Raw genomic sequence first — 22585 nt, 5'->3', positions numbered from 1 at the left:
TACATGCAGCATGTCCCCAGTTGATTACTTGTTGATGGCACAATAATGAACCACTTAACATTCCACTCATACACACCTCATTTTAAAAGCACACAAAAGATCGATATCGGCAAGGTAGTGTGGCCGAGCGGTCTAAGGCGCTGGATAAAGGCTCCAGACTCCTCGGAGGCATGGGTTTAAATCCCACCACTGCCAGTCTACAACTTCTATCTTGCCTCGCAGGCCTCTTGTGGATCTACTACGTCCCTTCATCAACAACAAAAAAGCTCAAATACTTCTCTTTTCCTCCATCAGCTTGCACAACAACATGAATGAGGCTTTCCCAGCACCACACTTTCTTTCACCGCTACAAAGGAATACAGTTTAGAAAAAAAAGTGCTTACAATGGCTTAAGACCTTTACATGCACTTTTCCACTGGATTCTGACAATGTGCCACAGCTCATAACTCCTGGCTGTGGAGGACCTTTTGACAGCAACAGTGGCAACAGATAGGACTTTCTACAAAGTAAACAGGGCAAAGATCTCATTTAGATGACTGAGGTGAGAGCTGCCCCTATTACCCAATAGTAGGCAACTGTTTCCTCTCAATTGTAGGTGAATTGGATTTTAGGTATACGTGCAACAGCATCTATTCCAGTGCTACGGGCTACATTGTACATTGTACGTAAGTGGACAATTGTGATTTTTTTAGACAGGTGACATTACTTTTGCATAAAAGCTGATACATTAACTACGTGGGCAGTTAGGGGTTCGAGAGGATGTCTTTTATTGTACGCTAGGCCAAAGCAGGTTTTCTCAACCAGGGTTCCCTGGAAGCCCAAGCTTCCTTCAGGACTTTTCAGGGGTTCCCTGGCATTTTCCCCACTTGCCCCAGTAAGGTCGGTTTCCTTGAGATGCAAAAATTATTTGAAGGCTTCCTCCAGGGTCTCATGATGGGAATACACCATGAGATTTTTTGGCAGATAGTTGGTTCGATAGATAATTTAATGCATATCCGATCTGATTTTCGATCAGAAAATCGATCGGAAAAGCGATCGGACAGTAGGTGCTGCACTCAGTGGTATCAGAGCAATGGAACAAAAGTCAGTACTGTTTTGCGTTCTTCCTTATGGAACTGAGAATGGCTGCCAACATGCAGCATATCCCCAGATGATAAACATGTTGATGGCACAGTAATTAACCGTGTTAAAATGGTGAAAAAAATGAAAAATGGTGAAAAAGTGAAAAATGGTGAAAAAAGTGAAAAATGGTGAAAAAGTGAAAAATGGTGAAAAAAGTGAAAAAACGTGAAAAATGGTGAAAAAGTGAAAAATGGTTAAAAAAGTGAAAAATGGTTAAAAAAGTGAAAAATGGTGAAAACCGTGAAAAATGGTGAAAAAGTGAAAAACGGTTAAAATGGTGAAAAAAGGTGAAAACCGTGGAAAATGGTGAAAAAGTGAAAAATGGTGAAAAAAGTGAAAAAAGGTGAAAAAAGTGAAAAATGGTGAAAAAGTGAAAAAAGGTGAAAAACGTGAAAAATGGTGAAAAAGTGAAAAATGGTTAAAAAAGTGAAAAATGGTGAAAAAAGTGAAAAAAGGTGAAAAACGTGAAAAATTGTGAAAAAAGTGAAAAAAGGTGAAAAACGTGAAAAATGGTGAAAAGTGAAAAATGGTTTAAAAAGTGAAAAAAAGTGAAAAAGTGGAAAAATGGTGAAAAACGTGAAAAATGGTGAAAAAGTAAAAAATGGTGAAAAAAGTGAAAAAGGTGAAAAATGGTGAAAAAGTGAAAATGGTGAAAAAAGTGAAAAAAGGTGAAAAACGTGAAAAATGGTGAAAAAGTGAAAAATGGTGAAAAAAGTGAAAAAAGGTGAAAAACGTTAAAAATGGTGAAAAAGTGAAAAATGGTTATAAAAGTGAAAAATGGTGAAAACCGTGAAAAATGGTGAAAAAGTGAAAAACGGTTAAAAAAAGTGAAAAAATGTGAAAAACGTGAAAAATGGTGAAAAAGTGAAAAATGGTGAAAAAAGTGAAAAAAGGTGAAAAACGTGAAAAATGGTGAAAAAGTGAAAAATGGTGAAAAAAGGTGAAAAACGTGAAAAATGGTGAAAAAGTGAAAAATGGTGAAAAAAGGTGAAAAAAGTGAAAAAGTGAATAAAGGTGAAAAAAGGTGAAAAAGGTGAAAAAAGTGAAAAACGGTGAAAAAAATGAAAAATGGTGAAAAAGTGAAAAAACGTGAAAAAGGTGAAAAAAGGTGAAAAACGGTGAAAAAAATGAAAAATGGTGAAAACCGTGAAAAATGGAGAAAAAAGTGAAAAATGGTGAAAAAAATGAAAAAAGGTGAAAAACGTGAAAAATGGTGAAAAAGTGAAAAATGGTGAAAAAAGTGAAAAAAGGTGAAAAAGTGAAAAATGGATTAAAAAGTGAAAAAAGTTGAAAAATGGTGAAAAAGTGGAAAAGAGGTGAAAAACGGTGAAAAAAGTGAAAAAAGGTGAAAAACGGTGAAAAAAGTGAAAAATGGTGAAAAAGTTAAAAATGGTGAAAAATGGTGAAACCGTGAAAAATGGTGAAAAAAGTGAAAAACGCTGAAAAAAGTGAAAAAGGTGAAAAAAGTGAAAAAAGGTGAAAAACGTGAAAATTGGTGAAAAAGTGAAAAATGGTGAAAAAAGTGAAAAAGGTGAAAAACGTGAAAAATGGTGAAAAAGTGAAAAATGGTGAAAAAAGTGAAAAAAGGTGAACACCGTGGAAAATGGTGAAAAAAGTGAAAAATGGTGAAAAAAGTGAAAAAGGTGAAAAACGTGAAAAATGGTGAAAAAGTGAAAAATGGTGAAAAAAGTGAAAAAAGGTGAAAAACGTGAAAAATGGTGAAAAAGTGAAAAATGGTGAAAAAAGGTGAAAAAAGTGAAAACGTGAATAAAGGTGAAAAAAGTGAAAAACGTGAATAAAGTGAAAAATGGTGAAAACCGTGAAAAATGTTGAAAAAAGTGAAAAATGGTGAAAAAAGTGAAAAAAGGTGAAAAACGTGAAAAATGGTGAAAAAGTGAAAAATGGTTAAAAAAGTGAAAAATAGTGAAAACCGTGAAAAATGGTGAAAAAGTGAAAAACGGTTAAAAAAGTGAAAAAAGGTGAAAAAGTGAAAAATGGATTAAAAAGTGAAAAAAGTTGAAAAATGGTGAAAAAGTGGAAAAGAGGTGAAAAACGGTGAAAAAAGTGAAAAAAGGTGAAAAACGGTGAAAAAAGTGAAAAATGGTGAAAAAGTTAAAAATGGTGAAAAATGGTGAAACCGTGAAAAATGGTGAAAAAAGTGAAAAACGCTGAAAAAAGTGAAAAAGGTGAAAAAAGTGAAAAAAGGTGAAAAACGTGAAAATTGGTGAAAAAGTGAAAAATGGTGAAAAAAGTGAAAAAGGTGAAAAACGTGAAAAATGGTGAAAAATTGAAAAATGGTGAAAAAAGTGAAAAAAGGTGAACACCGTGGAAAATGGTGAAAAAAGTGAAAAATGGTGAAAAAACTGAAAAAGGTGAAAAACGTGAAAAATGGTGAAAAAGTGAAAAATGGTGAAAAAAGTGAAAAAAGGTGAAAAACGTGAAAAATGGTGAAAAAGTGAAAAATGGTGAAAAAAGGTGAAAAACGTGAAAAATGGTGAAAAAGTGAAAAATGGTGAAAAAAGGTGAAAAAAGTGAAAACGTGAATAAAGGTGAAAAAAGGTGAAAAAGGTGAAAAAAGTGAAAAAAGGTGAAAAAAGGTGAAAAAGGTGAAAAAGGTGAAAAAAGTGAAAAACGGTGAAAAAAAATTAAAAATGGTGAAAAAGTGAAAAAAGGTGAAAAAGGTGAAAAAAGGTGAAAAACGTGAATAAAGTGAAAAATGGTGAAAACCGTGAAAAATGTTGAAAAAAGTGAAAAATGGTGAAAAAAGTGAAAAAAGGTGAAAAACGTGAAAAATGGTGAAAAAGTGAAAAATGGTTAAAAAAGTGAAAAATAGTGAAAACCGTGAAAAATGGTGAAAAAGTGAAAAACGGTTAAAAAAGTGAAAAAAGGTGAAAACCGTGAAAAATGGTGAAAAAGTGAAAAACTGTGAAAAAAGTGGAAAAAGGTGAAAAACGTGAAAAATGGTGAAAAAGTGAAAAATGGTGAAAAAAGGTGAAAAAAGTGAAAAAGTGAAAAAAGGTGAAAAAAGGTGAAAAAGGTGAAAAAGGTGAAAAAGGTGAAAAAAGTGAAAAACGGTGAAAAAAAGTTAAAAACGGTGAAAAAAAAGGAAAATGGTGAAAAAGGTGAAAAAAGGTGAAAAACGTGAATAAAGTGAAAAATGGTGAAAAACGTGAAAAATGGTGAAAAAGTGAAAAATGGTGAAAAAAGTGAAAAACCGTGAAAAATGGTGAAAAAGTGAAAAATGGTTAAAAAAGTGAAAAATGGTTAAAAAAGTGAAAAATGGTGAAAACCGTGAAAAATGGTGAAAAAGTGAAAAACGGTTAAAATGGTGAAAAAAGGTGAAAAACGTGAAAAATGGTGAAAAAGTGAAAAATGGTGAAAAAAGTGAAAAACGGTTAAAATGGTGAAAAAAGGTGAAAAACGTGAAAAATGGTGAAAAAGTGAAAAATGGTGAAAAAAGTAAAAAAAGGTGAAAAACGTGAAAAATGGTGAAAAAGTGAAAAATGGTGAAAAAAGTGAAAAATGGTGAAAAAAGTGAAAAAAGGTGAAAAACGTGAAAAAGGTGAAAAAAGTGAAAAACGGTGGAAAAAAATGAAAAATGGTGAAAAAGTGAAAAAAGGTTAAAAAGGTGAAAAAAGGTGAAAAACGAGAATAAAGTGAAAAATGGTGAAAACTGTGAAAAATGGTGAAAAAGTTAAAAAAATGGTGAAAAAAGTGAAAAAAGGTGAAAAATGGTGAAAAAGTGAAAAATGGTGAAAAAAGGTGAAAAAGGTGAAAAATGGTGAAAAAGTGAAAAATGGTGAAAAAAGGTGAAAAAAGTGAAAACGTGAATAAAGCTGAAAAAAGGTGAAAAAGGTGAAAAAAGTGAAAAACGGTGAAAAAAAATGAAAAATGGTGAAAAAGTGAAAAAACGTGAAAAAGGTGAAAAAAGGTGAAAAACGGTGAAAAAAATGAAAAATGGTGAAAACCGTGAAAAATGGAGAAAAAAGTGAAAAATGGTGAAAAAAGTGAAAAAAGGTGAAAAACGTGAAAAATGGTGAAAAAGTGAAAAATGGTGAAAAAAGTGAAAAAAGGTGAAAAAGTGAAAAATGGATTAAAAAGTGAAAAAAGTTGAAAAATGGTGAAAAAGTGGAAAAAAGGTGAAAAACGGTGAAAAAAGTGAAAAAAGGTGAAAAACGGTGAAAAAAGTGAAAAGGTGAAAAAGTTAAAAATGGTGAAAAATGGTGAAAACGTGAAAAATGGTGAAAAAAGTGAAAAACGCTGAAAAAAGTGAAAAAATGTGAAAACCGTGAAAAATGGTGAAAAAAGTGAAAAAAGGTGAAAAACTTGAAAATTGGTGAAAAAGTGAAAAATGGTGAAAAAAGTGAAAAAAAGTGAAAACCGTGAAAAATGGTGAAAAAAGTGAAAAATGGTGAAAAAAGTGAAAAAGGTGAAAAACGTGAAAAATGGTGAAAAAGTGAAAAATGGTGAAAAAAGTGAAAAAAGGTGAAAACCGTGAAAAATGGTGAAAAAAGTGAAAAATGGTGAAAAAGTGAAAAATGGTGAAAAAAGTGAAAAAAGGTTAAAAAACGTGAAAAATGGTGAAAAAGTGAAAATGGTTTAAAAAGTGAACAAAGGTGAAAAACGTGAAAAATGGTGAAAAATTGAAAAAAGGTGAATAAAGTGAAAAAAGTGAAAAAGTGGAAAAATGGTGAAAAACGTGAAAAATGGTGAAAAAGTAAAAAAAATGGTGAAAAAAGTGAAGAAGGTGAACAAAGTGAAAAATGGTGAAAAAGTGGAAAGCCAGTACTGTCAAGTGTTTTCTCTTTCCGCGGTAATGAGAATAGGTGCATACATGCAGCATGTCCCCAGTTGATTACTTGTTGATGGCACAAATATCAACCACTCAACATTCCACTCATACACACCTCATTTTAAAAGCACACAAAGAATTGATATCAAGAAGGTAGTGTGGCCGAGCGGTCTAAGGCGCTGGATTTAGGCTCCAGTCTCTTTGGAGGCGTGGGTTCAAATCCCACCACTGCCAGTCTACAACTTCTATCTTGCCTCGCAGGTCTGTTGTGGATCTCCTACATCCCTTCATCAACAACAAAAAAGCTCAAATACTTCTCTTTTCCTCCATCAGCTTGCACAACAACATGAATGAGGCTTTCCCAGCACCACACTTTCTTTCACCGCTACAAAGGAATACAGTTTAGAAAAAAAGTGCTTACAATGGCTTAAGACCTTTACATGCACTTTTCCACTGGATTCTGACAATGTGCCACAGCTCATAACTCCTGGCTGTGGAGGACCTTTTGACAGCAACAGTGGCAACAGATAGGACTCTCTACAAAGTAAACAGGGCAAAGATCTCATTTAGATGACTGAGGTGAGATCTGCCCCTATTACCCAATAGTAGGCAAATGTTTCCTCTCAATTGTAGGTGAATGGGATTTTAGGTATACGTGCAATAGCATCTATTCCAGTGCTACGGGCTACATTGTACATTGTACGTAAGTGGACAATTGTGCTTTTTTTAGACAGGTGACATTACTTTTGCATAAAAGCTGATACATTAACTACGTGGGCAGTTAGGGGTTCGAGAGGATGTCTTTTATTGTACGCTAGGCCAAAGCAGGTTTTCTCAACCAGGGTTCCCTGGAAGCCCAAGCTTCCTTCAGGACTTTTCAGGGGTTCCCTGGCATTTTCCCCACTTGCCCCAGTAAGGTCGGTTTCCTTGAGATGCAAAAATTATTTGAAGGCTTCCTCCAGGGTCTCATGATGGGAATACACCATGAGATTTTTTGGCAGATAGTTGGTTCAATAGATAATTTAATGCATATCCGATCTGATTTTCGATCGGAAAATTGATCGGAAAAGCGATCGGACAGTAGGTGCTGCACTCAGTGGTATCAGAGCAATGGAACACAAGTCAGTATTGTTATGCGTTCTTCCTTATGGAACTGAGAATGGCTGCCAGCATGCAGCATATCCCCAGATGATAACCTGTTGATGGCACAGTAATTAACCGCTTAACCTTTGACTCTTGAAAAACGTGTCTTAAAGCACGCAAGAGTAGACATCCGCAGGGTAGTGTGGCCGAGTGGTCTAAGGCGCTGGATTAAGGCTCCAGTCTCCTCGGAGGCGTGGGTTCAAATCCCACCACTGCCAGCCTTTAACTTCTCGCTTGCTTGACAAGGATATACTATGTAGGAAAGATAAGGCCTCAGCTCCTCTGGCTTTAACACTTGCTCAAATACTTGTCCAAGCTTATACATCAGGGCCACTTGAGGAGCTTATCTTGGTCAGAAAAGGTTACATTTGAGAAGACTAATCCATTGATTCTGCTGTGGCATAGAGTGCTTTACCTGCACTTTCCTAGGTGCTGTCATCAGAGGCATAGAACCAAAGCCAGTACTGTCAAGTGTTTTCTCTTTCTGCGGTTTTGAGAATAGGTGCATACATGCAGCATGTCCCCAGTTGATTACTTGTTGATGGCACAATAATGAACCACTTAACATTCCACTCATACACACCTCATTTTAAAAGCACACAAAAGATCGATATCGGCAAGGTAGTGTGGCCGAGCGGTCTAAGGCGCTGGATTAAGGCTCCAGTCTCCTCGGAGGCGTGGGTTCAAATCCCACCACTGCCAGTCTACAACTTCTATCTTGCCTCGCAGGCCTCTTGTGGATCTACTACGTCCCTTCATCAACAACAAGAAAGCTCAAATACTTCTCTTTTCCTCCATCAGCTTGCACAACAACATGAATGAGGCTTTCCCAGCACCACACTTTCTTTCACCGCTACAAAGGAATACAGTTTAGAAAAAAAAGTGCTTACAATGGCTTAAGACCTTTACATGCACTTTTCCACTGGATTCTGACAATGTGCCACAGCTCATAACTCCTGGCTGTGGAGGACCTTTTGACAGCAACAGTGGCAACAGATAGGACTCTCTACAAAGTAAACAGGGCAAAGATCTCATTTAGATGACTGAGGTGAGATCTGCCCCTATTACCCAATAGTAGGCAAATGTTTCCTCTCAATTGTAGGTGAATGGGATTTTAGGTATACGTGCAATAGCATCTATTCCAGTGCTACGGGCTACATTGTACATTGTACGTAAGTGGACAATTGTGCTTTTTTTAGACAGGTGACATTACTTTTGCATAAAAGCTGATACATTAACTACGTGGGCAGTTAGGGGTTCGAGAGGATGTCTTTTATTGTACGCTAGGCCAAAGCAGGTTTTCTCAACCAGGGTTCCCTGGAAGCCCAAGCTTCCTTCAGGACTTTTCAGGGGTTCCCTGGCATTTTCCCCACTTGCCCCAGTAAGGTCGGTTTCCTTGAGATGCAAAAATTATTTGAAGGCTTCCTCCAGGGTCTCATGATGGGAATACACCATGAGATTTTTTGGCAGATAGTTGGTTCAATAGATAATTTAATGCATATCCGATCTGATTTTCGATTGGAAAATTGATCGGAAAAGCGATCGGACAGTAGGTGCTGCACTCAGTGGTATCAGAGCAATGGAACACAAGTCAGTATTGTTATGCGTTCTTCCTTATGGAACTGAGAATGGCTGCCAGCATGCAGCATATCCCCAGATGATAACCTGTTGATGGCACAGTAATTAACCGCTTAACCTTTGACTCTTGAAAAACGTGTCTTAAAGCACGCAAGAGTAGACATCCGCAGGGTAGTGTGGCCGAGTGGTCTAAGGCGCTGGATTAAGGCTCCAGTCTCCTTGGAGGCGTGGGTTCAAATCCCACCACTGCCAGCCTTTAACTTCTCGCTTGCTTGACAAGGATATACTATGTAGGAAAGATAAGGCCTCAGCTCCTCTGGCTTTAACACTTGCTCAAATACTTGTCCAAGCTTATACATCAGGGCCACTTGAGGAGCTTATCTTGGTCAGAAAAGGTTACATTTGAGAAGACTAATCCATTGATTCTGCTGTGGCATAGAGTGCTTTACCTGCACTTTCCTAGGTGCTGTCATCAGAGGCATAGAACCAAAGCCAGTACTGTCAAGTGTTTTCTCTTTCTGCGGTTTTGAGAATAGGTGCATACATGCAGCATGTCCCCAGTTGATTACTTGTTGATGGCACAATAATGAACCACTTAACATTCCACTCATACACACCTCATTTTAAAAGCACACAAAAGATCGATATCGGCAAGGTAGTGTGGCCGAGCGGTCTAAGGCGCTGGATTAAGGCTCCAGTCTCCTCGGAGGCGTGGGTTCAAATCCCACCACTGCCAGTCTACAACTTCTATCTTGCCTCGCAGGCCTCTTGTGGATCTACTACGTCCCTTCATCAACAACAAGAAAGCTCAAATACTTCTCTTTTCCTCCATCAGCTTGCACAACAACATGAATGAGGCTTTCCCAGCACCACACTTTCTTTCACCGCTACAAAGGAATACAGTTTAGAAAAAAAAGTGCTTACAATGGCTTAAGACCTTTACATGCACTTTTCCACTGGATTCTGACAATGTGCCACAGCTCATAACTCCTGGCTGTGGAGGACCTTTTGACAGCAACAGTGGCAACAGATAGGACTCTCTACAAAGTAAACAGGGCAAAGATCTCATTTAGATGACTGAGGTGAGATCTGCCCCTATTACCCAATAGTAGGCAAATGTTTCCTCTCAATTGTAGGTGAATGGGATTTTAGGTATACGTGCAATAGCATCTATTCCAGTGCTACGGGCTACATTGTACATTGTACGTAAGTGGACAATTGTGCTTTTTTTAGACAGGTGACATTACTTTTGCATAAAAGCTGATACATTAACTACGTGGGCAGTTAGGGGTTCGAGAGGATGTCTTTTATTGTACGCTAGGCCAAAGCAGGTTTTCTCAACCAGGGTTCCCTGGAAGCCCAAGCTTCCTTCAGGACTTTTCAGGGGTTCCCTGGCATTTTCCCCACTTGCCCCAGTAAGGTCGGTTTCCTTGAGATGCAAAAATTATTTGAAGGCTTCCTCCAGGGTCTCATGATGGGAATACACCATGAGATTTTTTGGCAGATAGTTGGTTCAATAGATAATTTAATGCATATCCGATCTGATTTTCGATTGGAAAATTGATCGGAAAAGCGATCGGACAGTAGGTGCTGCACTCAGTGGTATCAGAGCAATGGAACACAAGTCAGTATTGTTATGCGTTCTTCCTTATGGAACTGAGAATGGCTGCCAGCATGCAGCATATCCCCAGATGATAACCTGTTGATGGCACAGTAATTAACCGCTTAACCTTTGACTCTTGAAAAACGTGTCTTAAAGCACGCAAGAGTAGACATCCGCAGGGTAGTGTGGCCGAGTGGTCTAAGGCGCTGGATTAAGGCTCCAGTCTCCTTGGAGGCGTGGGTTCAAATCCCACCACTGCCAGCCTTTAACTTCTCGCTTGCTTGACAAGGATATACTATGTAGGAAAGATAAGGCCTCAGCTCCTCTGGCTTTAACACTTGCTCAAATACTTGTCCAAGCTTATACATCAGGGCCACTTGAGGAGCTTATCTTGGTCAGAAAAGGTTACATTTGAGAAGACTAATCCATTGATTCTGCTGTGGCATAGAGTGCTTTACCTGCACTTTCCTAGGTGCTGTCATCAGAGGCATAGAACCAAAGCCAGTACTGTCAAGTGTTTTCTCTTTCTGCGGTTTTGAGAATAGGTGCATACATGCAGCATGTCCCCAGTTGATTACTTGTTGATGGCACAATAATGAACCACTTAACATTCCACTCATACACACCTCATTTTAAAAGCACACAAAAGATCGATATCGGCAAGGTAGTGTGGCCGAGCGGTCTAAGGCGCTGGATTAAGGCTCCAGTCTCCTCGGAGGCGTGGGTTCAAATCCCACCACTGCCAGTCTACAACTTCTATCTTGCCTCGCAGGCCTCTTGTGGATCTACTACGTCCCTTCATCAACAACAAGAAAGCTCAAATACTTCTCTTTTCCTCCATCAGCTTGCACAACAACATGAATGAGGCTTTCCCAGCACCACACTTTCTTTCACCGCTACAAAGGAATACAGTTTAGAAAAAAAAGTGCTTACAATGGCTTAAGACCTTTACATGCACTTTTCCACTGGATTCTGACAATGTGCCACAGCTCATAACTCCTGGCTGTGGAGGACCTTTTGACAGCAACAGTGGCAACAGATAGGACTCTCTACAAAGTAAACAGGGCAAAGATCTCATTTAGATGACTGAGGTGAGATCTGCCCCTATTACCCAATAGTAGGCAAATGTTTCCTCTCAATTGTAGGTGAATGGGATTTTAGGTATACGTGCAATAGCATCTATTCCAGTGCTACGGGCTACATTGTACATTGTACGTAAGTGGACAATTGTGCTTTTTTTAGACAGGTGACATTACTTTTGCATAAAAGCTGATACATTAACTACGTGGGCAGTTAGGGGTTCGAGAGGAAGTCTTTTATTGTACGCTAGGCCAAAGCAGGTTTTCTCAACCAGGGTTCCCTGGAAGCCCAAGCTTCCTTCAGGACTTTTCAGGGGTTCCCTGGCATTTTCCCCACTTGCCCCAGTAAGGTCGGTTTCCTTGAGATGCAAAAATTATTTGAAGGCTTCCTCCAGGGTCTCATGATGGGAATACACCATGAGATTTTTTGGCAGATAGTTGGTTCAATAGATAATTTAATGCATATCCGATCTGATTTTCGATCGGAAAATTGATCGGAAAAGCGATCGGACAGTAGGTGCTGCACTCAGTGGTATCAGAGAAATGGAACACAAGTCAGTACTGTTATGCGTTCTTCCTTATGGAACTGAGAATGGCTGCCAGCATGCAGCATATCCCCAGATGATAACCTGTTGATGGCACAGTAATTAACCGCTTAACCATTGACTCTTGAAAAACGTGTCTTAAAGCACGCAAGAGCAGATATCCGCAGGGTAGTGTGGCCGAGCGGTCTAAGGCGCTGGATTAAGGCTCCAGTCTCCTTGGAGGTGTGGGTTCAAATCCCACCACTGCCAGCCTTTAACTTCTCGCTTGCTTGACAAGGATATACTATGTAGGAAAGATAAGGCCTCAGCTCCTCTGGCTTTAACACTTGCTCAAATACTTGTCCAAGCTTATACATCAGGGCCACTTGAGGAGCTTATCTTGGTCAGAAAAGGTTACATTTGAGAAGACTAATCCATTGATTCTGCTGTGGCATAGAGTGCTTTACCTGCACTTTCCTAGGTGCTGTCATCAGAGGCATAGAACCAAAGCCAGTACTGTCAAGTGTTTTCTCTTTCTGCGGTTTTGAGAATAGGTGCATACATGCAGCATGTCCCCAGTTGATTACTTGTTGATGGCACAATAATGAACCACTTAACATTCCACTCATACACACCTCATTTTAAAAGCACACAAAAGATCGATATCGGCAAGGTAGTGTGGCCGAGCGGTCTAAGGCGCTGGATAAAGGCTCCAGACTCCTCGGAGGCATGGGTTTAAATCCCACCACTGCCAGTCTACAACTTCTATCTTGCCTCGCAGGCCTCTTGTGGATCTACTACGTCCCTTCATCAACAACAAAAAAGCTCAAATACTTCTCTTTTCCTCCATCAGCTTGCACAACAACATGAATGAGGCTTTCCCAGCACCACACTTTCTTTCACCGCTACAAAGGAATACAGTTTAGAAAAAAAAGTGCTTACAATGGCTTAAGACCTTTACATGCACTTTTCCACTGGATTCTGACAATGTGCCACAGCTCATAACTCCTGGCTGTGGAGGACCTTTTGACAGCAACAGTGGCAACAGATAGGACTGTCTACAAAGTAAACAGGGCAAAGATCTCATTTAGATGACTGAGGTGAGAGCTGCCCCTATTACCCAATAGTAGGCAAATGTTTCCTCTCAATTGTAGGTGAATTGGATTTTAGGTATACGTGCAATAGCATCTATTCCAGTGCTACGGGCTACATTGTACATTGTACGTAAGTGGACAATTGTGATTTTTTTTAGACAGGTGACATTACTTTTGCATAAAAGCTGATACATTAACTACGTGGGCAGTTAGGGGTTCGAGAGGATGTCTTTTATTGTACGCTAGGCCAAAGCAGGTTTTCTCAACCAGGGTTCCCTGGAAGCCCAAGCTTCCTTCAGGACTTTTCAGGGGTTCCCTGGCATTTTCCCCACTTGCCCCAGTAAGGTCGGTTTCCTTGAGATGCAAAAATTATTTGAAGGCTTCCTCCAGGGTCTCATGATGGGAATACACCATGAGATTTTTTGGCAGATAGTTGGTTCGATAGATAATTTAATGCATATCCGATCTGATTTTCGATCAGAAAATCGATCGGAAAAGCGATCGGACAGTAGGTGCTGCACTCAGTGGTATCAGAGCAATGGAACAAAAGTCAGTACTGTTTTGCGTTCTTCCTTATGGAACTGAGAATGGCTGCCAACATGCAGCATATCCCCAGATGATAAACATGTTGATGGCACAGTAATTAACCGTGTTAAAATGGTGAAAAAAATGAAAAAAGGTGAAAAAAGTGAAAAATGGTGAAAAAAGTGAAAAATGGTGAAAAAGTGAAAAATGGTGAAAAAAGTGAAAAAACGTGAAAAATGGTGAAAAAGTGAAAAATGGTTAAAAAAGTGAAAAATGGTTAAAAAAGTGAAAAATGGTGAAAACCGTGAAAAATGGTGAAAAAGTGAAAAACGGTTAAAATGGTGAAAAAAGGTGAAAACCGTGAAAAATGGTGAAAAAGTGAAAAATGGTGAAAAAAGTGAAAAAAGGTGAAAAAAGTGAAAAATGGTGAAAAAGTGAAAAAAGGTGAAAAACGTGAAAAATGGTGAAAAAGTGAAAAATGGTTAAAAAAGTGAAAAATGGTGAAAAAAGTGAAAAAAGGTGAAAAACGTGAAAAATGGTGAAAAAAGTGAAAAAAGGTGAAAAACGTGAAAAATGGTGAAAAGTGAAAAATGGTTTAAAAAGTGAAAAAAAGTGAAAAAGTGGAAAAATGGTGAAAAACGTGAAAAATGGTGAAAAAGTAAAAAATGGTGAAAAAAGTGAAAAAGGTGAAAAATGGTGAAAAAGTGAAAATGGTGAAAAAAGTGAAAAAAGGTGAAAAACGTGAAAAATGGTGAAAAAGTGAAAAAAGTGAAAAAAGGTGAAAAACGTTAAAAATGGTGAAAAAGTGAAAAATGGTTATAAAAGTGAAAAATGGTGAAAACCGTGAAAAATGGTGAAAAAGTGAAAAACGGTTAAAAAAGTGAAAAAAGGTGAAAAACGTGAAAAATGGTGAAAAAGTGAAAAATGGTGAAAAAAGGTGAAAAACGTGAAAAATGGTGAAAAAGTGAAAAATGGTGAAAAAAGGTGAAAAAAGTGAAAAAGTGAATAAAGGTGAAAAAAGGTGAAAAACGTTAAAAATGGTGAAAAAGTGAAAAATGGTTATAAAAGTGAAAAATGGTGAAAACCGTGACAAATGGAGAAAAAAGTGAAAAATGGTGAAAAAAATGAAAAAAGGTGAAAAACGTGAAAAATGGTGAAAAACTGAAAAATGGTGAAAAAAGTGAAAAAAGGTGAAAAAGTGAAAAATGGATTAAAAAGTGAAAAAAGTTGAAAAATGGTGAAAAAGTGGAAAAGAGGTGAAAAACGGTGAAAAAAGTGAAAAAAGGTGAAAAACGGTGAAAAAAGTGAAAAATGGTGAAAAAGTTAAAAATGGTGAAAAATGGTGAAACCGTGAAAAATGGTGAAAAAAGTGAAAAACGCTGAAAAAAGTGAAAAAGGTGAAAAAAGTGAAAAAAAGTTGAAAAACGTGAAAATTGGTGAAAAAGTAAAAAATGGTGAAAAAAGTGAAAAAGGTGAAAAACGTGAAAAATTGTGAAAAAGTGAAAAATGGTGAAAAAAGTGAAAAAAGGTGAACACCGTGGAAAATGGTGAAAAACGTGAAAAATGGTGAAAAAGTGAAAAATGGTGAAAAAAGTGAAAAAAGGTGAAAAACGTGAAAAATGGTGAAAAAGTGAAAAATGGTGAAAAAAGGTGAAAAAAGTGAAAACGTGAATAAAGGTGAAAAAAGGTGAAAAAGGTGAAAAAAGTGAAAAACGGTGAAAAATGTTGAAAAAAGTGAAAAAGGTGAAAAAAGTGAAAAACGTGAATAAAGTGAAAAATGGTGAAAAAGTGAAAAATGGTTAAAAAAGTGAAAAATAGTGAAAACCGTGAAAAATGGTGAAAAAGTGAAAAACGGTTAAAAAAGTGAAAAAAGGTGAAAAAGTGAAAAATGGATTAAAAAGTGAAAAAAGTTGAAAAATGGTGAAAAAGTGGAAAAGAGGTGAAAAACGGTGAAATAAGTGAAAAAAGGTGAAAAACGGTGAAAAAAGTGAAAAATGGTGAAAAAGTTAAAAATGGTGAAAAATGGTGAAACCGTGAAAAATGGTGAAAAAAGTGAAAAACGCTGAAAAAAGTGAAAAAGGTGAAAAAAGTGAAAAAAGGTTAAAAACGTGAAAATTGGTGAAAAAGTGAAAAATGGTGAAAAAAGTGAAAAAGGTGAAAAACGTGAAAAATGGTGAAAAAGTGAAAAATGGTGAAAAAAGTGAAAAAAGGTGAAAAACGTGAAAAATGGTGAAAAAGTGAAAAATAGTGAAAACCGTGAAAAATGGTGAAAAAGTGAAAAAAGGTGAAAAACGTGAAAAATGGTGAAAAAGTGAAAAATGGTTAAAAAAGTGAAAAATAGTGAAAACCGTGAAAAATGGTGAAAAAGTGAAAAACGGTTAAAAAAGTGAAAAAAGGTGAAAACCGTGAAAAATGGTGAAAAAGTGAAAAATGGTGAAAAAAGTGGAAAAAGGTGAAAAACGTGAAAAATGGTGAAAAAGTGAAAAATGGTGAAAAAAGGTGAAAAAAGTGAAAAAGTGAAAAAAGGTGAAAAAAGGTGAAAAAGGTGAAAAAGGTGAAAAAGGTGAAAAAAGTGAAAAACGGTGAAAAAAAGTTAAAAACGGTGAAAAAAAATGAAAATGGTGAAAAAGGTGAAAAAAGGTGAAAAACGTGAATAAAGTGAAAAATGGTGAAAAACGTGAAAAATGGTGAAAAAGTGAAAAATGGTGAAAAAAGTGAAAAACCGTGAAAAATGGTGAAAAAGTGAAAAATGGTTAAAAAAGTGAAAAATGGTTAAAAAAGTGAAAAATGGTGAAAACCGTGAAAAATGGTGAAAAAGTGAAAAACTGTTAAAATGGTGAAAAAAGGTGAAAAACGTGAAAATTGGTGAAAAAGTGAAAAATGGTGAAAAAAGTGAAAAACGGTTAAAATGGTGAAAAAAGGTGAAAAACGTGAAAAATGGTGAAAAAGTGAAAAATGGTGAAAAAAGTGAAAAAAGGTGAAAAACGTGAAAAATGGTGAAAAAGTGAAAAATGGTGAAAAAAGTGAAAAATGGTGAAAAAAGTGAAAAAAGGTGAAAAACGTGAAAAAGGTGAAAAAAGTGAAAAACGGTGGAAAAAAAATGAAAAATGGTGAAAAAGTGAAAAAAGGTTAAAAAGGTGAAAAAAGGTGAAAAACGAGAATAAAGTGAAAAATGGTGAAAACTGAAAAATGGTGAAAAAGTTAAAAAAATGGTGAAAAAAGTGAAAAAAGGTGAAAAATGGTGAAAAAGTGAAAAATGGTGAAAAAAGGTGAAAAACGTGAAAAATGGTGAAAAAGTGAAAAATGGTGAAAAAAGGTGAAAAAAGTGAAAACGTGAATAAAGCTGAAAAAAGGTGAAAAAGGTGAAAAAAGTGAAAAACGGTGAAAAAAAATGAAAAATGGTGAAAAAGTGAAAAAACGTGAAAAAGGTGAAAAAAGGTGAAAAACGGTGAAAAAAATGAAAAATGGTGAAAACCGTGAAAAATGGAGAAAAAAGTGAAAAATGGTGAAAAAAGTGAAAAAAGGTGAAAAACGTGAAAAATGGTGAAAAAGTGAAAAATGGTGAAAAAAGTGAAAAAAGGTGAAAAAGTGAAAAATGGATTAAAAAGTGAAAAAAGTTGAAAAATGGTGAAAAAGTGGAAAAAAGGTGAAAAACGGTGAAAAAAGTGAAAAAAGGTGAAAAACGGTGAAAAAAGTGAAAAGGTGAAAAAGTTAAAAATGGTGAAAAATGGTGAAAACGTGAAAAATGGTGAAAAAAGTGAAAAACGCTGAAAAAAGTGAAAAAATGTGAAAACCGTGAAAAATGGTGAAAAAAGTGAAAAAAGGTGAAAAACGTGAAAATTGGTGAAAAAGTGAAAAATGGTGAAAAAAGTGAAAAAAGGTGAAAACCGTGAAAAATGGTGAAAAAAGTGAAAAATGGTGAAAAAAGTGAAAAAGGTGAAAAACGTGAAAAATGGTGAAAAAGTGAAAAATGGTGAAAAAAGTGAAAAAAGGTGAAAACCGTGAAAAATGGTGAAAAAAGTGAAAAATGGTGAAAAAGTGAAAAATGGTGAAAAAAGTGAAAAAAGGTTAAAAAACGTGAAAAATGGTGAAAAAGTGAAAATGGTTTAAAAAGTGAAAAAAGGTGAAAAACGTGAAAAATGGTGAAAAATTGAAAAAAGGTGAATAAAGTGAAAAAAGTGAAAAAGTGGAAAAATGGTGAAAAACGTGAAAAATGGTGAAAAAGTAAAAAAAATGGTGAAAAAAGTGAAGAAGGTGAACAAAGTGAAAAATGGTGAAAAAGTGGAAAGCCAGTACTGTCAAGTGTTTTCTCTTTCCGCGGTAATGAGAATAGGTGCATACATGCAGCATGTCCCCAGTTGATTACTTGTTGATGGCACAAATATCAACCACTCAACATTCCACTCATACACACCTCATTTTAAAAGCACACAAAGAATTGATATCAAGAAGGTAGTGTGGCCGAGCGGTCTAAGGCGCTGGATTTAGGCTCCAGTCTCTTTGGAGGCGTGGGTTCAAATCCCACCACTGCCAGTCTACAACTTCTATCTTGCCTCGCAGGTCTGTTGTGGATCTCCTACATCCCTTCATCAACAACAAAAAAGCTCAAATACTTCTGTGGCTGTGGAGGACCTTTTGACAGCAACAGTGGCAACAGATAGGACTCTCTACAAAGTAAACAGGGCAAAGATCTCATTTAGATGACTGAGGTGAGATCTGCCCCTATTACCCAATAGTAGGCAAATGTTTCCTCTCAATTGTAGGTGAATGGGATTTTAGGTATACGTGCAATAGCATCTATTCCAGTGCTACGGGCTACATTGTACATTGTACGTAAGTGGACAATTGTGCTTTTTTTAGACAGGTGACATTACTTTTGCATAAAAGCTGATACATTAACTACGTGGGCAGTTAGGGGTTCGAGAGGATGTCTTTTATTGTACGCTAGGCCAAAGCAGGTTTTCTCAACCAGGGTTCCCTGGAAGCCCAAGCTTCCTTCAGGACTTTTCAGGGGTTCCCTGGCATTTTCCCCACTTGCCCCAGTAAGGTCGGTTTCCTTGAGATGCAAAAATTATTTGAAGGCTTCCTCCAGGGTCTCATGATGGGAATACACCATGAGATTTTTTGGCAGATAGTTGGTTCAATAGATAATTTAATGCATATCCGATCTGATTTTCGATCGGAAAATTGATCGGAAAAGCGATCGGACAGTAGGTGCTGCACTCAGTGGTATCAGAGCAATGGAACACAAGTCAGTATTGTTATGCGTTCTTCCTTATGGAACTGAGAATGGCTGCCAGCATGCAGCATATCCCCAGATGATAACCTGTTGATGGCACAGTAATTAACCGCTTAACCTTTGACTCTTGAAAAACGTGTCTTAAAGCACGCAAGAGTAGACATCCGCAGGGTAGTGTGGCCGAGTGGTCTAAGGCGCTGGATTAAGGCTCCAGTCTCCTCGGAGGCGTGGGTTCAAATCCCACCACTGCCAGCCTTTAACTTCTCGCTTGCTTGACAAGGATATACTATGTAGGAAAGATAAGGCCTCAGCTCCTCTGGCTTTAACACTTGCTCAAATACTTGTCCAAGCTTATACATCAGGGCCACTTGAGGAGCTTATCTTGGTCAGAAAAGGTTACATTTGAGAAGACTAATCCATTGATTCTGCTGTGGCATAGAGTGCTTTACCTGCACTTTCCTAGGTGCTGTCATCAGAGGCATAGAACCAAAGCCAGTACTGTCAAGTGTTTTCTCTTTCTGCGGTTTTGAGAATAGGTGCATACATGCAGCATGTCCCCAGTTGATTACTTGTTGATGGCACAATAATGAACCACTTAACATTCCACTCATACACACCTCATTTTAAAAGCACACAAAAGATCGATATCGGCAAGGTAGTGTGGCCGAGCGGTCTAAGGCGCTGGATTAAGGCTCCAGTCTCCTCGGAGGCGTGGGTTCAAATCCCACCACTGCCAGTCTACAACTTCTATCTTGCCTCGCAGGCCTCTTGTGGATCTACTACGTCCCTTCATCAACAACAAGAAAGCTCAAATACTTCTCTTTTCCTCCATCAGCTTGCACAACAACATGAATGAGGCTTTCCCAGCACCACACTTTCTTTCACCGCTACAAAGGAATACAGTTTAGAAAAAAAAGTGCTTACAATGGCTTAAGACCTTTACATGCACTTTTCCACTGGATTCTGACAATGTGCCACAGCTCATAACTCCTGGCTGTGGAGGACCTTTTGACAGCAACAGTGGCAACAGATAGGACTCTCTACAAAGTAAACAGGGCAAAGATCTCATTTAGATGACTGAGGTGAGATCTGCCCCTATTACCCAATAGTAGGCAAATGTTTCCTCTCAATTGTAGGTGAATGGGATTTTAGGTATACGTGCAATAGCATCTATTCCAGTGCTACGGGCTACATTGTACATTGTACGTAAGTGGACAATTGTGCTTTTTTTAGACAGGTGACATTACTTTTGCATAAAAGCTGATACATTAACTACGTGGGCAGTTAGGGGTTCGAGAGGATGTCTTTTATTGTACGCTAGGCCAAAGCAGGTTTTCTCAACCAGGGTTCCCTGGAAGCCCAAGCTTCCTTCAGGACTTTTCAGGGGTTCCCTGGCATTTTCCCCACTTGCCCCAGTAAGGTCGGTTTCCTTGAGATGCAAAAATTATTTGAAGGCTTCCTCCAGGGTCTCATGATGGGAATACACCATGAGATTTTTTGGCAGATAGTTGGTTCAATAGATAATTTAATGCATATCCGATCTGATTTTCGATTGGAAAATTGATCGGAAAAGCGATCGGACAGTAGGTGCTGCACTCAGTGGTATCAGAGCAATGGAACACAAGTCAGTATTGTTATGCGTTCTTCCTTATGGAACTGAGAATGGCTGCCAGCATGCAGCATATCCCCAGATGATAACCTGTTGATGGCACAGTAATTAACCGCTTAACCTTTGACTCTTGAAAAACGTGTCTTAAAGCACGCAAGAGTAGACATCCGCAGGGTAGTGTGGCCGAGTGGTCTAAGGCGCTGGATTAAGGCTCCAGTCTCCTTGGAGGCGTGGGTTCAAATCCCACCACTGCCAGCCTTTAACTTCTCGCTTGCTTGACAAGGATATACTATGTAGGAAAGATAAGGCCTCAGCTCCTCTGGCTTTAACACTTGCTCAAATACTTGTCCAAGCTTATACATCAGGGCCACTTGAGGAGCTTATCTTGGTCAGAAAAGGTTACATTTGAGAAGACTAATCCATTGATTCTGCTGTGGCATAGAGTGCTTTACCTGCACTTTCCTAGGTGCTGTCATCAGAGGCATAGAACCAAAGCCAGTACTGTCAAGTGTTTTCTCTTTCTGCGGTTTTGAGAATAGGTGCATACATGCAGCATGTCCCCAGTTGATTACTTGTTGATGGCACAATAATGAACCACTTAACATTCCACTCATACACACCTCATTTTAAAAGCACACAAAAGATCAATATCGGCAAGGTAGTGTGGCCGAGCGGTCTAAGGCGCTGGATTAAGGCTCCAGTCTCCTCGGAGGCGTGGGTTCAAATCCCACCACTGCCAGTCTACAACTTCTATCTTGCCTCGCAGGCCTCTTGTGGATCTACTACGTCCCTTCATCAACAACAAGAAAGCTCAAATACTTCTCTTTTCCTCCATCAGCTTGCACAACAACATGAATGAGGCTTTCCCAGCACCACACTTTCTTTCACCGCTACAAAGGAATACAGTTTAGAAAAAAAAGTGCTTACAATGGCTTAAGACCTTTACATGCACTTTTCCACTGGATTCTGACAATGTGCCACAGCTCATAACTCCTGGCTGTGGAGGACCTTTTGACAGCAACAGTGGCAACAGATAGGACTCTCTACAAAGTAAACAGGGCAAAGATCTCATTTAGATGACTGAGGTGAGATCTGCCCCTATTACCCAATAGTAGGCAAATGTTTCCTCTCAATTGTAGGTGAATGGGATTTTAGGTATACGTGCAATAGCATCTATTCCAGTGCTACGGGCTACATTGTACATTGTACGTAAGTGGACAATTGTGCTTTTTTTAGACAGGTGACATTACTTTTGCATAAAAGCTGATACATTAACTACGTGGGCAGTTAGGGGTTCGAGAGGATGTCTTTTATTGTACGCTAGGCCAAAGCAGGTTTTCTCAACCAGGGTTCCCTGGAAGCCCAAGCTTCCTTCAGGACTTTTCAGGGGTTCCCTGGCATTTTCCCCACTTGCCCCAGTAAGGTCGGTTTCCTTGAGATGCAAAAATTATTTGAAGGCTTCCTCCAGGGTCTCATGATGGGAATACACCATGAGATTTTTTGGCAGATAGTTGGTTCAATAGATAATTTAATGCATATCCGATCTGATTTTCGATTGGAAAATTGATCGGAAAAGCGATCGGACAGTAGGTGCTGCACTCAGTGGTATCAGAGCAATGGAACACAAGTCAGTATTGTTATGCGTTCTTCCTTATGGAACTGAGAATGGCTGCCAGCATGCAGCATATCCCCAGATGATAACCTGTTGATGGCACAGTAATTAACCGCTTAACCTTTGACTCTTGAAAAACGTGTCTTAAAGCACGCAAGAGTAGACATCCGCAGGGTAGTGTGGCCGAGTGGTCTAAGGCGCTGGATTAAGGCTCCAGTCTCCTTGGAGGCGTGGGTTCAAATCCCACCACTGCCAGCCTTTAACTTCTCGCTTGCTTGACAAGGATATACTATGTAGGAAAGATAAGGCCTCAGCTCCTCTGGCTTTAACACTTGCTCAAATACTTGTCCAAGCTTATACATCAGGGCCACTTGAGGAGCTTATCTTGGTCAGAAAAGGTTACATTTGAGAAGACTAATCCATTGATTCTGCTGTGGCATAGAGTGCTTTACCTGCACTTTCCTAGGTGCTGTCATCAGAGGCATAGAACCAAAGCCAGTACTGTCAAGTGTTTTCTCTTTCTGCGGTTTTGAGAATAGGTGCATACATGCAGCATGTCCCCAGTTGATTACTTGTTGATGGCACAATAATGAACCACTTAACATTCCACTCATACACACCTCATTTTAAAAGCACACAAAAGATCGATATCGGCAAGGTAGTGT

At 38.2% G+C, this 22585-nt stretch overlaps 16 non-coding genes across 16 annotated transcripts; all 16 read left to right on the top strand.

The window, feature by feature from the left end:
* The first annotated feature begins 113 nt into the window (after nt 1–113).
* TRNAL-AAG (transfer RNA leucine (anticodon AAG)) lies at nt 114–195 on the top strand. Its single transcript has one exon. It is a non-coding gene; the product is annotated as a tRNA-Leu (tRNA).
* Nucleotides 196–6066: 5871 nt separating this feature from the next.
* On the top strand, nt 6067–6148 carry TRNAL-UAG (transfer RNA leucine (anticodon UAG)). Its single transcript has one exon. It is a non-coding gene; the product is annotated as a tRNA-Leu (tRNA).
* A 1045-nt stretch (nt 6149–7193) lies between these two features.
* On the top strand, nt 7194–7275 carry TRNAL-AAG (transfer RNA leucine (anticodon AAG)). Its single transcript has one exon. It is a non-coding gene; the product is annotated as a tRNA-Leu (tRNA).
* Nucleotides 7276–7677: 402 nt separating this feature from the next.
* Nucleotides 7678–7759, top strand: TRNAL-AAG (transfer RNA leucine (anticodon AAG)). Its single transcript has one exon. It is a non-coding gene; the product is annotated as a tRNA-Leu (tRNA).
* Nucleotides 7760–8805: 1046 nt separating this feature from the next.
* TRNAL-AAG (transfer RNA leucine (anticodon AAG)) lies at nt 8806–8887 on the top strand. The gene has a single exon. It is a non-coding gene; the product is annotated as a tRNA-Leu (tRNA).
* A 402-nt stretch (nt 8888–9289) lies between these two features.
* Nucleotides 9290–9371, top strand: TRNAL-AAG (transfer RNA leucine (anticodon AAG)). The gene has a single exon. It is a non-coding gene; the product is annotated as a tRNA-Leu (tRNA).
* A 1046-nt stretch (nt 9372–10417) lies between these two features.
* On the top strand, nt 10418–10499 carry TRNAL-AAG (transfer RNA leucine (anticodon AAG)). Its single transcript has one exon. It is a non-coding gene; the product is annotated as a tRNA-Leu (tRNA).
* Nucleotides 10500–10901: 402 nt separating this feature from the next.
* Nucleotides 10902–10983, top strand: TRNAL-AAG (transfer RNA leucine (anticodon AAG)). The gene has a single exon. It is a non-coding gene; the product is annotated as a tRNA-Leu (tRNA).
* Nucleotides 10984–12029: 1046 nt separating this feature from the next.
* TRNAL-AAG (transfer RNA leucine (anticodon AAG)) lies at nt 12030–12111 on the top strand. Its single transcript has one exon. It is a non-coding gene; the product is annotated as a tRNA-Leu (tRNA).
* Nucleotides 12112–12513: 402 nt separating this feature from the next.
* On the top strand, nt 12514–12595 carry TRNAL-AAG (transfer RNA leucine (anticodon AAG)). The gene has a single exon. It is a non-coding gene; the product is annotated as a tRNA-Leu (tRNA).
* A 5316-nt stretch (nt 12596–17911) lies between these two features.
* TRNAL-UAG (transfer RNA leucine (anticodon UAG)) lies at nt 17912–17993 on the top strand. The gene has a single exon. It is a non-coding gene; the product is annotated as a tRNA-Leu (tRNA).
* Nucleotides 17994–18869: 876 nt separating this feature from the next.
* On the top strand, nt 18870–18951 carry TRNAL-AAG (transfer RNA leucine (anticodon AAG)). Its single transcript has one exon. It is a non-coding gene; the product is annotated as a tRNA-Leu (tRNA).
* Nucleotides 18952–19353: 402 nt separating this feature from the next.
* On the top strand, nt 19354–19435 carry TRNAL-AAG (transfer RNA leucine (anticodon AAG)). Its single transcript has one exon. It is a non-coding gene; the product is annotated as a tRNA-Leu (tRNA).
* Nucleotides 19436–20481: 1046 nt separating this feature from the next.
* On the top strand, nt 20482–20563 carry TRNAL-AAG (transfer RNA leucine (anticodon AAG)). The gene has a single exon. It is a non-coding gene; the product is annotated as a tRNA-Leu (tRNA).
* Nucleotides 20564–20965: 402 nt separating this feature from the next.
* Nucleotides 20966–21047, top strand: TRNAL-AAG (transfer RNA leucine (anticodon AAG)). Its single transcript has one exon. It is a non-coding gene; the product is annotated as a tRNA-Leu (tRNA).
* A 1046-nt stretch (nt 21048–22093) lies between these two features.
* TRNAL-AAG (transfer RNA leucine (anticodon AAG)) lies at nt 22094–22175 on the top strand. Its single transcript has one exon. It is a non-coding gene; the product is annotated as a tRNA-Leu (tRNA).
* The last annotated feature ends 410 nt before the right edge of the window (nt 22176–22585 follow it).

This window comes from Hyperolius riggenbachi, chromosome 12, assembly GCF_040937935.1.
Source record: "Hyperolius riggenbachi isolate aHypRig1 chromosome 12, aHypRig1.pri, whole genome shotgun sequence".
NCBI classification, from domain to species: Eukaryota; Metazoa; Chordata; class Amphibia; order Anura; family Hyperoliidae; genus Hyperolius; species Hyperolius riggenbachi.
Note: the sequence above shows the minus strand (reverse complement) of the source record. Positions and strands in the feature narration are given on the sequence as shown.